Source organism: Chrysochloris asiatica, unplaced genomic scaffold (assembly GCF_000296735.1).
Source record: "Chrysochloris asiatica unplaced genomic scaffold, ChrAsi1.0 scaffold00171, whole genome shotgun sequence".
NCBI classification, from domain to species: domain Eukaryota; kingdom Metazoa; phylum Chordata; class Mammalia; order Afrosoricida; family Chrysochloridae; genus Chrysochloris; species Chrysochloris asiatica.
Window position 1 is genome coordinate 3,611,170 of NW_006408689.1, and position 7,979 is coordinate 3,619,148.

The following is a 7,979-nucleotide window of genomic DNA, read 5'->3' on the forward strand; positions in this document are numbered from 1 at the left end:
ACAAAGTATGGCCATCCTGACCTCCAAGGAGCACTCTGACTGCACTTCTTCCAAAATAGACCTATTGGTTCTTTTGGCAGTCCATGGCGCTTTCAGTATTCTCCTCCAACACAGTAACTCAAAGGCATCAATTCCTCTATGATCTTCTTTATTCACTGTCCAGCGTTTGCATGCATATGAAATTATTGAAAAGACCATGGTTTGGGTCAGGCATACCTTAGTCCTCAAGCTGACATCTTTGCTCTTCAACACTTTAAAAAGGTCTTGTGCAAAAGATTTGCCTAATGCAATACCTCATTAGATTTCCTGACTGCTGTTTCCATGAGTGTTGATGGCTGATGCAAGAAAAATAAAGTCTTTGACAACTTCAATCTTTTCTCTATTGACAAGAATGTTGTTTATTGGTCCAGTAGTGAGGATTTTTGTTTTCTTTAAATTGAGATGCAATCCATACCAAAGGCTATGGTCTTTGATATTCATCAGCAAGTATTTTAAGTCCTCTTCACTTTCAGCAAGCAAGGTTGTATCATCTGCATATTGTGGATTATTAATGACTGTTACTCCAATCCTGATGCCATGGTTTTCTTCGTATAACCTGACTCATAGTGACTCTGTGCAGGGGTTCCGAGGAGCTTCTGGTAGTGGGTTTGAACTGCTGACATTGCAATTCTCAGTCCAGTGTTGATCCTACAGCCACACCAGGAGTCCATTCTTCTGGCATCCATGGTATAGTCAATATTTTTCTACAACGCCATAGTTCAAATGTATCAATTCTTCTATGGTCTTCCTTGCTCATTGTTGAGAGTTCATATGCATATGAGGCAATTGACTATGCCATGTTAAATGCATTTGCATATTCAATAAAACAAAAGTAAACATCTTTCTTACATTCTCTGCTTACTCTCAAGATCCATCTAACATCAACAATGATATCCCTTGTTTAAAATCTTAATCTGAATCTGTTTGACTTTTTGGTGGCCCCCTGTCAATGTATTGCTGAAACAAGTTTTGAAATTTCTTCAGCAAAATTTTATTTGCATGTGATGTTAATGATAATGTTAACTGATTTCCACATTCCATTGGGTCACCTTTCTTTGAATTAGGCAAAAATATGGATCTCTTCTCATCAGTTGGCCAACTAGTTGTCTTCCTAATTTCTTGTTATAGACTAGTGAGTGCTCCCAGTGCTTCATCAGTTTGAAAGTCTTTCAGTTTGTATTCCATCAATTCCTAGAACCTTGTTTTTTCCTCATGTCTTCAGTGCAGCTTGAAATTCTTTCTTCAATGCCATCAGTTCTTGATTATATGAAAACTTTTGAAATGTTTGAGCATCAACCAATTATTTTTGGTACAGTGACTCTGTATTATTTCCATCTTCTTTTGGTGATTTTGGCATCATTAAATATTTTGTCTATAGAATCCTTCAATATTTTTAATTATTACACTGGGAGTTGCAAACAGTGGTATTTTCAAACTCCATAAATCAATTATCTTATAGGAAATGCTCGTGGCTCTGCAGATTAAGGAGTGTAATGTTAACCACAAGATCAGCAGTTCAAACCCATCAACCACCCCATAGGAGAAAGGTGAGAATTTCTGCTTCTGTAAAGATTTATAGCCTAGGAAACCCTATACAAGGTCACTATGAGTTGGAACTTACTCAATGGCACTTAACAACATTGTCTTATAATGAAATGGTGGCACAGTGAATTAAGAATTGTTCTAATTAACCAGCCAATCCATTGGAGAGAGATGATATTATATGCTTTTGCAAAAATTCAAAGCCTCAGAAATTTGATTAAGCAATTCTACTCTGTCCTACAGTGTTTCTATGAGTCAAAAGTGACTTGACAGCAGTGGGTTCACTAGTTATTCTCTTATACTAGATTCTATTCACTTGATAGAAGAGCCCTCAATCCCTGTTTATTCCCTTCTCTCTCCACTTTCATATCATTATCGACTCAAAGGTATTTTTTACATTTTAATGTGATATACTGAATTACACCACTCACTTATCAGTGTGTTGTACTACCTTGCATGTTATTGTGATGCTGGAACCTATGCCACCAGTATTTGAGTACCAGAAGTGTAGGCCCTTGGTAGACAGGTTTCAGCTGAGCTTCCAGACCAAGACAGACTAGGAAGAAGGAGAGGCATGGAATGAAGACATGGAACCAGGGATATAATTGCTAAAGTTAGGTGGATCTTAGTTGAAAGCAGAGAATACCAGGGAGATGTTTACTTATGCTTTAATTACCTATACAAAGGCTTTAGACTGTATGGATCATGACAGGCTATGGATGACATTATGGAGAATGAATATTCTGGTACACTTAATTGAGCTCATGAGGAACCTGTACATAGACCAAGAGATGGTCCCTAGAACAGAAAAATTATAGTTCCCATCACTCTTCTGTGAGTTTGCTATACTGTGCGGTTGCATATTGCTATAATGCCACTGGTATTTTAAATACCAGCAGCGTCATCCTTGGTGAACAGATTTCAGTTAAGCTTACAGACTAAGATACTAGGAAGAAGAGGCAGACTATTTATGAATGGCTAGCCACTGAAAACCTTATGATTAGCAGTGGAACATAGATATAGTACCAGATGATGAAAATATTATGAATAGCAGCAAAACATTGTAAGATATAGTTCTGGAAGATAAGCCCTTCACATTTGAGGACACTCAGGAAATGACTGGAGAAAAGCTGCCACCTCCAAGTAGAGTTGACAATAACGATATGAATGGAGTAAAGCTTTCAGGACCTTCCTTTGCTGATGAGGAACAATTCAAAATGAGAAGTAGTTGTGAACATCAATTAGTAATCAGGACACGGAATGTACGAAGTGTGAATCTAGGAGAACTGGAACTTGTTAAAAATAAAATTGAATGCATAAAGATTTATATCCTAAGCATTAATGAGCTGATATGGACTGGTATTGGCCATTTCAAATCTAACAATCGTATGGTTTACTATGCTGGAAATGACAAGTTCAAGAGGAATGGTGCCTCAGTCATTGTCAAAAAGACCACTACAGAATCTCTTGAATTACAATGCTGTCTGTGATAGGATAATATCCATAAGACTGCAAGGAAGACCAGCGAATCACACTATTATTCAAATTTCTGCACCAAAAACCCAAGCAAGAGATAATGAATCTGAAGAATTCTATCAATTTCCTCAGACTTAGACTGACCAAACATGCAATCAAGATATATTGATAACTAATGGTAATTGTAATGTGAAGACTGGAAACAATGAAAAAGGATCAGTAGTTACAAAGTATGACCTTAGTGATAAAAATGATACTGGAGATTGCATGATAAAATTTTGTAAGACCAATGATTTATTCATTGCAAATACCTTTTTAAAACAACATAAATGACAAGTATACATATGAACTTCACCAGATAAAATACATAGGAATCAAACTGACTACATGTGTGGAAAGAGACAATATCATCAGCCAAAACAAGACCAGGGCAGACTGTGGAATAGACCACCAATAACAACTATGCAAATTTAGCTTTTCTGAAGCTAAAGAAAATTAAAACAAGTCCATGACTGTCAAAATATGACTTTGAACTTACCAGCTTAGTTTGGAGACTACCTCAAGAACAGCTTTGATGAATTAGACACTCATGACTTAAGACAAAAAGATTTGTAGAATGACATCAAGAACATCATACAAGAAGAAAGCTCCATATCATCAGCCAAAACAAGGTCAGAGGCAGACTGTGGAACAGACCATCAAATGCTCATATGCAAATTCAGGCTGAAGCTGAAGAAAATGAACACAAGTTCACAAGAGCCAAAAATATGACCTTGAATATCCCACCTGAATTTAGAGATCATCTCAAGAACAGATTTGATTAATTAGACACTAAAGACTGAATACCAGTAGAATTGTGGGATGACATCAAGAACATCATACAGGAAGAAAGCAAAAGGTCATTAAGAAGAAAAGAAAGAAAGAAAAGACCAAAATGGATGTCAGAAGAGACTCTGAAACTTGCTCTCCAGCACAGAGATACTAAAGCAAATTGAAGAAATGAGGAGGTAAAAGAGCTGAACAGAAAATTTCAAAAGGCAGCCTGAGAAGACAAAGTCAAATATTATAACAAAATGTGCAAAGAACTGAAGTTAGAAAATCAAAAGGGAAGAACATATTCGGCATTTATCAAGTTGAAGAACTGGAGACAAAAATGAAGCCTTGACTTGTAATATGGAAGGATTCAGTATTTCAAATCCACCATCTGCTCTTTGGAAACCCTATACAGGGTTGCTATGAATCGATTCAATGGCATGTAACAAAAGCAACAACACACTAAATACTTAATGATGCAGAAATCATCAAAAGAAGATGGAAGGAATACACAGAGTCACTTTGCCAAAAAGAAATGGTTGATGTTCAAACATTTCAAGAGGTAGCATACAATCAATAACCAATGGTACTGAAGGAAGAAGTCCAAGCTACACTGAAGGCTCTGGTGTAAACAAGACTCCAGGAATTTTCAAAATGCTAACTGAAATATTTCAACATGGAGGCACTCACTCATCTATGCCAAGGAATTTGGAAAACAGCTACCTGGCCAACATATTTGAATAGATCCATACTTGTGCCTAATCCAAAGATAGATGACCCAACAGAATTCAAAAACTATCAAAAATAAAATTAATATAACATGTAAGCAAAATTTTACTGACGATAACTCAAAAACAGTTGCAGCAGTATGACTGGGAGCTGCCACAAATTCAAGTTAGATTCAGAAAATCATTTAGACTGACGGATTTGTTGACATCAGGTGGATCTTGGCTGAAAGCAGAGAATATTAGAACGATGTTTACTTTCTTTAGTAACTATACAACTGCATTCAACTTTGTGGATCATAATAAACTATGTATAACATAGTGAAAAGTGGGTATGCCAGAACACTTCATTGTGCACATGAGGTCAAGAGGCAGATGTTCCAAAAAAAAAACACGAGGGAATATTGAATGGTTTAAAATGAGGAAAGGTTTGGGTCATGGCTCTATTCTTTCACCATACTTTTTCAATCTGTACACTGAGCAAACAATCTGAGTAGCTGGATTTTATGAAGAAGAACATGACATCAGGATTGGAGGAAGACTCATTAACAACCTGTTGATACAACCTTGCTTGCTGAAAGGGAAGAGGACTTAAAATACTGATGAAAATCAAAGACCACAGTCTTCAGTATGAACTGTACCTCAATGTAAAGAAAATAAAAATCCTCACAACCAATAAATAACATCATAATAACATCTTGATAAAAGATTGAAGTTGTTGAAGACTTCATTTTGCTTGGATCCATAAACAATATACATAAAAGCAGTAGTCAGGGAATCAAAAATGTATTATTGCATTAGGAAAATCTGCTGCACAAGGTCTATTTAAAGTATTAAAGAGAATATATGTAAGCGTGAGGATTAAGATGTGCCTTACCCAAGTCATCTTATTTTCAATAGCTTCCTCTGCATATGAATGTTGGACAATGAATACGACTTTAAAACTCTATGTATTTTAGTTATGGTCTTAGAGAAGAATATGAAAAATACCATGGTCTGCCAGAAGAACAAACAAACCTATATTTGGAAGCAGCACAATCAGAATGCTCCTTAGAAGCCAGGATCCAAGACAACGTCTCTCAAACTTTGGACATGTTATCAGGAGGAACTACTCCCTAGAGAAGGACATCATGCTTGGCGATGTGAAGGGTCAGTTAAAAAGAGGAAGACCCCCAATCAGATGAACTGACACAGTGGCAGCATCAGTGGGTTCAAATGTAGTAACAATTGTGAGGAAAGCATAGGACTGGGCAGTGGTTCATTCTTTTGTGCATATTGTCAGTTTGAGTCACATCCAACTCAGCTTCAAGCATCAACATGATGCATTATTATGATTACATTTTTGATGCTCAAATTATTCTAAATTTAAGCAGTGCAAGCCGCTTGGAGCCTACTCTTTTGCCCATCTGATATGATCTCATTAGTCTTACTTAGACCATACCCTTGCATTCTGAAACATAATATTTAGGATTAACCATATAATTTTTCTTTCTCACAGCTGGCTTCCATAATTTTACCCAGGAGTCCAAGTTTCACTTATGGACAATGGCATTTAGAAAGCTGTGTGAAGGGAGGACTTACTTTTACTGACACATGAACATCACAGTTTAGTTTTCATTTTAGAATGCATTTTTCTTCATGAAAATAATATTTAGCAGCTTTTCGTAACTAAAATAAGTTGGTTTATTTTTGTCTTTGAACTCTTCATTTATACTCATTCATAACAAACATACACAGAGAGAGAGAGAGTGATACCAAGTAGATGCTTACAATTAATTGTGTTGTTTAAACCATTCATTATACGTAATATCATTATTGATTTTTGTTCACTTGATCTGCATTGGACTGAATTACTGTTGTTGTTAAGTGCTGTCGAGTCAGTTCTGACCCAAAGAGAAGGTTTCCAAGGAGCAACTGGTGAGCTTGAACCACCAACCTTACAGTTCAAACTGACTTTGCAGTCTAATGCATTAAACTACAGAGACATACTAGGACTCTCCCTTGGACTGAAAGTGATGTGTTAAAATCATTTATTAAAAGTGATTTATGAGGAGAGGGTGGCACTTCCCTGACCAGGCAGCACAGGTACACGGGCTCAGGAGAAAGTAGGGAGCAGTATCACAAATTGGGGCCCCCGCCTGGTAAACAGACAGCTTTTGGGCAAACATAAAACATTAGGCTGCAACTTATGAACTTATTTTTTTGAAGGATCAAACTATTGAGGGGTTATGAGCATTTTGAACTTCCACCCGCCTGCTTCAGGCTCCTACCCGGGGACGGCCCCGCCCACTGCAGAAGTTAGCAGGGCTTGAGCAGACCCATTCAAAGGGCTGATGCTCTCAGAGAACTAGCAGGGCCACAGGAACCAGCATAGTTCATCCCAGGGGGGTCCTCATTGCCACATTAGGCATTACCGGCATGTATACAGGACAAATTGGGGGCCTTAAGGCACAGGGAGAAAAAGAGAGGCATTTTAGATGTCATCAAAAACAGACCCCATTTGCCTACAAGCACCAAGCCCATCCCACTTCTTCGGCCTAAGCCAGCCCTCTGCCCAGCCTCCTAGCCTTAGGACCGCCCATCAAAGCATCAAGGTTTGGACCAGCCCAAGCTGAGTAGCAGCTTATCACCAGTAACAAAGCACCCCTGCTGTGGTTCAATCCGACAGACTGCAAAGCCTTTTGAATTGCAGGAACTGTGGTTCTAGCTCAACAGCTGCTATTGGAAACCCTATACTGGATCGCTGTGGGTCATAATCCACTCTACAGCATTTCAACAAGTAGTAAAACTCAGAAGGGCTTGAAACAGAATAAGGGCATTACAGACTTATAGAAGAAGCAGGGAAGGCAGGGCTTGCTGGCGACTAGGGTAAAGGCATAGGGAAGGTCGCCTTCAAAAATAACTCAGAATTCCAGGCAAAAAAGAAGCAAAACAGAGCTCCAAAATTTGGACCCACAGAGATAGGAATAGTTTAAAGGCTTGAAGGCTTATAGCCTGTGGAACTTGGATTGGAGGTGGGAAATCACGTACCTTTAAATCCGCCAGCCTGGTTCGGAGGCCTGAGCCCACCTCCTGGGCTAGACAAAGCAGCAGGACTAAATAGGGGTCACAGAGACACCTTGGAAACACTCCTCAGGAACATTTGGGAGGGGGGAACAAAAAAGGTGCATGGTGTGCTTTGCTGATTTTGGGTGGTTCCGATCTTATTTTTCTTCTTTGGTGTTGGGAATAGGAGCGCTCATGGTTTGCCCACATACATCTGGGTGAATGGAGGTGGGGGCTTAACCAAGTGGCCAAGACCCACCCCCACCACTGGCAGTTTCCTCTGCCAATAACTCACACACTCAGACCAAGCTGAGACACGGATTTGGTCTGCCTTTCTTC